Source organism: Lycorma delicatula, chromosome 12, assembly GCF_047948215.1.
Source record: "Lycorma delicatula isolate Av1 chromosome 12, ASM4794821v1, whole genome shotgun sequence".
Lineage (NCBI taxonomy): Eukaryota > Metazoa > Arthropoda > Insecta > Hemiptera > Fulgoridae > Lycorma > Lycorma delicatula.
Window position 1 is genome coordinate 71,996,022 of NC_134466.1, and position 8,029 is coordinate 72,004,050.

At 27.3% G+C, this 8,029-nt stretch overlaps 1 long non-coding RNA gene across 1 annotated transcript; it reads right to left on the reverse strand.

Moving 5' to 3' along the window:
• Positions 1-2,605: 2,605 nt before the first annotated feature.
• Positions 2,606-6,355, reverse strand: LOC142333270 (uncharacterized). Its single transcript, XR_012758576.1, has 2 exons — positions 6,069-6,355; positions 2,606-3,835 (listed from the first exon to the last, which is right to left on the reverse strand). It is a non-coding gene; the product is annotated as an uncharacterized LOC142333270 (long non-coding RNA).
• Positions 6,356-8,029: the final 1,674 nt, after the last annotated feature.

Sequence of the window (8,029 nt, forward strand, 5' to 3'; positions counted from 1 at the left end):
AAATCCATCATTTTGCAAGACGTTCTGGATAGAACTATTGCGATTGTCAACTATATTTGTGTAAGTGCAATGTGTTATACTGAATTTAGGCAGATGCAAACTTTAGACTAGGAAAACGTAGTGTTAGCCTACCTGTTATTGCAGTAGTGCAGTAGATCAAGAGGGCAGGTTTTGATAAAAGTTTTAATTTTATGACGACAAATTTTAAACTTTTATCAAGAACAAGAAAAATGTGATCTATCAGATGAAGCATTGAAAGATTGCATCTTTTTCTGATGTCAAGAAAGAAGCCGTAATAAAAAAGAGAGTCCGACAAGGATGTTCCCTATCCCTGTACTTTTTAAACTTTACATAGAACTAGCAGTTAATGATGTTAAAAACCGATTTAGATTGGTGCAAGGTGAAAAGATAAAGATGCTACGATTTCCTGATGATAGTAATTCTTACCGAGAGTAAAAAGGATTTAGAAGAAACAATGAACGGCATAGATGAAGTCCCATGCAAGAACTATCGCATGAAAATAAACAAAAATAAACAAGAACAAAATGAAAGTGATGAAATGTAGAAGGACCACTGAATATAAAAATAAGAAGAAAAAAGATTACAGAAGCAGAAGAATCTTATTCTTTGGGAAGTAGAATCACTAAAGATGGACAAAGTAGGAATGACATAAAATGCTGAATAGCACAGTAGAAATGAAATATATTTCAGTCAGAAATATAATTTGCTTACATCAAAAATTAATTTAAATGTTAGAAAAACATTTTTGAAAGTATATGTTTGGAGCATAGCTTTATATGAAAGTGAAGCTTGGACGATTGTAGTACCTGAGAAAAAAAGATTAAAAGCTTTTGAAATGTAAAACAAAACAATTTTAATATTTTACGGCATGGTAAAATGAAGCATATATATGAAATGTGGCAAAAAGTCCAAGCGTTTCAAAAAAATAACATTTTTCAAAACATTGCTATCTCGCTCATATATATCTGCAGAACACTTCACGCAGTGTAAATTTCAGAATGGTTAATAATGGCGTCAATGCACATGATTTGTACCTATTTTGAAAATTCATAACTTTATTCAGAATCAAATTTTGAAATGTTTACTCTAGTTTGTTCTTATATAGACTTATATATATTATGTGGAAAAATTAAGATTTTTGTCCCAAGCCTGTCAACACAGATAAAAAACTAAAACTTTCAAAAGTTTAAATTTTTTAATAATAATAAAAAAAGAATGAAAAGCTTTTCAGTTCTTACTCAAGAACTGAAAATGTATGGTACCTTATGTAATAATAATTTAAAAAAAATAACTTGATATTTCACCCCTTCATTGCAAATTTAAACTGTAATAACGTAATTTGTTATTAGATATAAAATTTTAATGATCATTTTTACTTATTAACTTATTAAGGGTTTCAATGTAAAGGACCAAATTAAAAGGAGAATTTGATGAAAAAGAGATGTTTATCTTGCAATGTTTTGGCATAATCCAGTCCAAAAGCATTAAAGTTTATGCTAATGTCTGCAAAGCCAAAAATGAAACGTGCTGCTAAACAAACATGGCCACCAGTCACAAGCAGGCTGGGATAAAAATAGAAAAAGACCTGTTTTGGATTGCCAATTTATTAGGGAATAACTTATAAAAAAATTTAAAAAAAATGATGAAGTAACCAAAAATATTTGGTTGAATGACTTCATATGGATTGATTCATTATAGTAATTTGCCATAACAGTATTTCTGACTGAAAATACTACTTTATTTCTCATCAACATGTTCTACATGATACACTGATTATAATGGAAAACTAACAGAACTCATTTTTATAGTTACAATATCCTGAAACAGTAACATTTCTGCAAAGTCTATAATAACAAAACTACTTGCTTTATAAAAAAAAAAAAATGATATTGATATAACTATCTTTTTAGTGACTTAATATATTTTTAGTAATATTTAACAAATACGCTTGATTTTTTCTCAGTTCACTCCCCATCCTAAATCTGCATTAAGAAGCTTCGCTTCAAAAAATTATTTTTGATGTAAAATAATACGCAGTGTAATAACAAACTAAAATCATTTTATGTAAATAATATATCTAAATTGTTATTACTCTATTATTATATGTTATAAAAGCCTGTTTTACAATACTGAAAAGAAATCAAAACTACTTACCCTTTAATGAAACAGTTTTTATAAATTACGTGTTAATTTTACAACCATGAAGTATTTATAATGAACATATCTTTTTAAAAGTATTATAAGTGGTGATTTTGTTTTTTGATGAGAAAAAAATTGTAAATTACCTCATATGTTAAAAAGTAAAATTGATGGAAATGTAAAAAAACACTCAATATACCATTAAATTACTCAGTAACTCTGAATATAATTTCCCTCGATGCTCTTGGCATATTTCAGTGGCTAAGGATCTTAGCAGACAATATCATCAAAAACAAAGAAGATACTTATAAATGATAAATAAAAAAACAAACTTATTTTAGAGTAAGTAAATACATTTTGCAAATAAAATTTTTCATGGTTAATAATATTAAATGAGGGAATGGATCGGGAGACCACAGAAAACTATAAATAAAGATATAATAAATGCATACAAAAAATAACTTTACTAAAAATTACCAAATAAATCAGAAATTAAATGTTTTTTGCTAAGTATAATTATATACCAAACAAAAATTATCTGTTAAACAATAAACCATATTCAGTAATTAAATAAGAAAATTCAAATACATAAAAACAATGGAACCTGTACAGGAGTTGAAGGGAATCTTTGACAGAAAATAAAAACCAAACAAAAAAGCCAATAGCTTAACAAAAATACTAATTCTAATTATTAATACTACTGTTTTGTGAAAAAGCATTTGAGAAAAACAGTATCAAAGACAACTCTCATTTGTGAACTTTACATATCTACACTGCTTTTGCTGAATCGGTGGAATTCCTAAGGATCTACCAAAATATCTGATCGGCATGGTTCTCGGCTTAATATGTTCATAAATGTTATTCACATATTATAAACCAGAGTAATAGAAAAATCTACATTTTATTTTTTTTAAAGAAGTTTATAACCTAGGCTGGCCTCTGTGGTGAGAGTTCTAGTGTCTCACTCTTTAATCCTAATGTCCTGGGTTCAAATTCAGTCAGGTGAGGTATAGTATTTTTAACAGTATAAAAATTGCTATTTCATCTCATCCTCTGAGGTGGTATTAATATATCAACCTTAATCAATCTTAATATATGATTTTTAATGGTCAAAACCATTCTCTAATATTGATATTTCTTTGTAAAGTGTAGCTCTCGTTAAAAATTTTTGACAAACATTACAAACAATTTTTCTCTTGGTGTGTAAATTAATATGCCTCTTTAAATTACAAAGATCTTTTAAGGTTGGTAAAAAACCTTTTGAGAGAAGTTACAGACATAATTTTTCTTTTTCATATGAAACTTATTTTTTCCTCTTTTGTATGGGTATTAAGAAGTGTCTAAAGTGTCTTTGAAGTAATGTAATTTTAAAGTAGATTAAAACTTTTCTGACAAAATTTTCATTATGAGTAGTAGGTGGGTTTTTAAATCATTATCATGAATGAGAGACTTTATTTTTTCTTTAAATAAAATTTACATCTGAATCTTTTCATCGCAACATTCACAAACCAATTTCTTTCCTTTCTGAATACGTAACTACTTATATTTTCGACTAAATTTTCTTCTGTTGTTACATCATCACCATATGCACACTTACATTTTTTTTTTTTTATAATTCCATCACGCACAGAATTATTTATGGATTGCAACGCTTGGTACTTCCCTTGATAGTAACCTGTAAAATTAAAAATAATTAATAATTACCAAAGGTCAATTATTAAGAAATCTGTAATAATACAGATTTTTTAATGTCTGACGGAACAATAATGGCATCATCATGGAGCTCGCTGTTACAAGGCACACGTAACATTTTCGACATTTGAAAACTTTGCTGTTCCTCAGATTCCTGCAGGATACAGTTTCCAACACCAGGGCACTGGGGTGCACAGTATGGGAATCAGTGTATTAGAGAATAATAATACATTAGCAAGACATCTTTTCATCGATATTAAAAACCTTTTAAAAGAAGGCTGTGTTCATCCTTAGCCAGATTATGAAACTCAGATTTTTAACACCAGATTATTTGACTGACTAATCCTTCCTTTTTTAATTTTTATTTATTTTTATTAAAACGTTTTATATATATATATATATTTGCATACATTATCAGTCGTGTATGTTATTAATCTAATCAGTTAATAATATTACGGCTGTAAGTGTCGTTCCTCAAAGCCCTGATGGATCGACAAATGGGTTACTACAATGGAAACTAAAATCGGTATTCTGGAATCCTTTGTATGATTACTTTAGCATTAATGCATCGGCTCAACAAATGAAAAAAGGATTAAAGCGATTAAAGTCGACATTAATTGTTTATAAGAAACAAATGAAATAATGTTAATGTAAATATATAAATACACAAAAATCATCATTAAATAATTCACAATTCAGAGGGTGCTAATGAAAATTATTTTAAGCATATATTTGTGTATATTTTGTTCAGAATGCGATTCAATTGAATCGTTAAAAACGATTCAGCAATTCAGGCCCTTACTTGTACAATGAAGATTGTGTTGAGTTATACAAAAATAGCAGAACTGCTGTCGGGTTCAATTTAGATGGGATATTGTTATTTTATTTAAAATGTGACAATTTTTTTTTGCAAAGAATTGCATATTCATAAATAAACACAAGATAAAAATAAGATATTTAATTTTCTAAATATAGGTCTACACGCATACTTATAAACACCAGTAAACACCAGAGAATGATATGAACCCTAACAGGGTTCAGCAAAGAACATTTGCTATGAGAAAGAATTTCAAAATATCTGGTTTCCAAGAAAAACAAAAGAAATAACAGGACTAGGCTGAAGAATTACAGCAGACTTTTTTTAACGATAAGAAATGAATTTTGTACTGTATTATGAAATCATGCCAACCGTGATCAGGATTCAAACCTTCTCGATAAAGTTCATGATCGCTGTCACAGATGGCAACTTCGATGAACTGTAGTAATACCGATGAAATCTTAGCTACTATCGTGAAAAAAAATTTTTTACATTAAAATAGAAACAATAGAAATGATAGGTTATCTGTTATTTGCTACAATTTGTAAAGTAAAAATACAGTAGTAAGTTAATAAACCTAAACTTTAGAAATTATATAAATAAGAAATTTCCTGTTATCTGTTATTTGCTACAGTACAAACTAAAACTTTGCTTCATTAACATGCCAGCAAAATTTTTTAACCAGTGCTTAACAGTTTTCCATTCTTTACAATTAAAGAAAAAAAGAAACCTATACTTTGTTCATAACCGCATTTATGAACAAACGAACGTATACCTTGATAAAAATTGGAGTGTGAATTTTGCTTCTATAAGTAGGAGCTTAATAAAATACATTTTTTTTAAATACAGATTTATCAGTTAAAATTCTACTTTCAAACTATACAACACAACTGTTTTCTTATAACTAAACGCTTACAAGAAATATTATGCTTCCACTGAAATTTTTAATTTTTTTACAAAATTTGAAAAATCTTTCCACCAATTTATTTAAGATGCCTCAAGGATTTTCTTTTGTGTAAATAAATATTATTCTATCATTTTTAAATAATACTAATTAAAAGATAATTAAAAAGAAACTGATTTATCTGCATCTTGTTCAGAATGTACGTAAATTAATTTCCAATTGCGACTTCTGAATTGTGAATCAATTTGTGGTAATTTTTTTAAATCAAATCTTTCTTATTATAATCTGGTTATATTAATATAACCAGATATAATATATATTATATTAATTATCTTACACTGATTTCTGATTGATCTGTATAATATATTATTCTGATCAGAATAAAGACTAATTTATTTACTTAGTGGAAATGAAATAAAATATTTTATACGGTTAGGATACACTAAATGACAATAATTATGTTCAAACTTGGATAATTCTAACATTGTTACTTACTTGTATGAGCAGTAATGATAATGATAATATATATTTACCACTCATAGAGTGAAATTTCTGGTTGTTATATTAGATGGCAACCTCTTAGGATTCCTATTCTTTTGCTTTAATAAAACTTGTACCCATGACTATATTATGTTTATGAATATTCTTATCCGAAATATGTCATCTGTTTTTGAAGGAGGCTCCTTCAAAAAGTCAAAATAATAAGTTTCTAGGATGGGTTGTTAGATCGTTAAAACTTGTAAACCATCATTAGTTAGTTAGTTAGTTACATTTCTAACCTAAACCGAGTTATTTATTTTGTAAATAAGAATATTGCCAACAGAAAACAACAAAAATCAAAATTGAATCCCCGTTAACACAGAAGTTCAAATTTTATTATTTGTTATCTCTTTTTTTTTACAATTTTTTTCTACAAATATTAAATATTTTTAAAAAAATAATGGAGGATAAAAACCGAGGATAATTAAACAATTTCTTATAATATTATCTACAAGTGTCTCTATATGCGAGTGAGGCTTGCTTGGCTAATTTTATTGTAAAACAATTGTCAACAATGAACTGTTCTGATCAAGGCCGGGAGAACAATAAATCATAAACGAGTTATTTCATCAGTCTGTGATTTCCACTAAAATTTATTCAACTTGGATGTCTTAGATGATTTAATGTCAGTTTATATTATAATTATTATGCAATAATAATTTAATTATAAATTATATAATTAACACAATAAAAGTATACAACCTAAAAAAGTGCAAGAGCAATCAGATAGTAAAAAATTAAAATTTATTGTTTAAACATTATATCAGGCAAACAGGATGTATAATCTAATCAACATATTCTGAGAACAAAAACTACACCACTTAAATAACCGTGAATGTAATTTTTTTAGTGACGTTTTATTGCCCAGTGTGACCAACAGCAGTTGAGTAAGTAAAAATTTATCAGACCATCACACTAGTCATAAACATCATACATACATACATACATAACATGAACGGTATTTATAAAAGTTTCCACGTCACCTACGAACAATTGATCTAAAAACCAAGCGTACTAACCGCATGCAGTAGATCAGCTGCTTTTGATTAATTGTTGTAGGTAAATAAAAACATTTATTTTTTTTTACTATTTAACCGTTTTCTTTGTTTTTCTTTGTTATTTGTGGTATTCTCTGCTTTGGCTATGAAAGGCCAACAACACGAGCAGCCAGTGTTACCAGTGTTATTTAAATTTTGAATGTTAATATTTCATTTATAATCTTTTCTACAGCTTAAATAAAATAATTACGTAAACAATTTTTATTTATAATTTATTTATAAACAAGCAGAAGCAGAAAAATCATTTGTTAAATTTTCTTCTATGTTGTTTCATTGTTGAGAAGTTATATAAGAGGTACTATACACAGTTTTTGCAAGACATTATTAAATGGCGTTATTATGTTAAGACTGTTGTAACTTGAAGTTTGTATGTCAAAACACTTCTGTTTAATGTCCTTTTGAAGTCTCATACCAAAAAAAATAGATCATTTTGAGGTAGAAAATATAAAATATATATATATTTCATTTTTTATATATTTATTTCATTTCATTTCAACAGTTGTACAGGAGAGATTTACTTTCATCTAGACAAGACAAACTTCAGTAAACACTAGATATAGTGTGCTGCTCAAACATTTCAAGTAACATTAAAAAAGAAGAAGTAATTATAGGTAGGTAAACCTTTAGGATTTAGGTAGGTAAGACAGAAATCTATCTCCATATACAACACTTTGGACTGAAGAGCAATAAATAAGGATGCAATTATATTCAATTATTGGCATAATATACATTTAATCTATTTCACCTAAAGACCATAAAGTAGAACACCTTTCTCCAAATAAAATTCCATAACATTTTTGAAATACAACATAATTTTTAAATTACTTATATCAATAAATATATTACTTATAATCAATT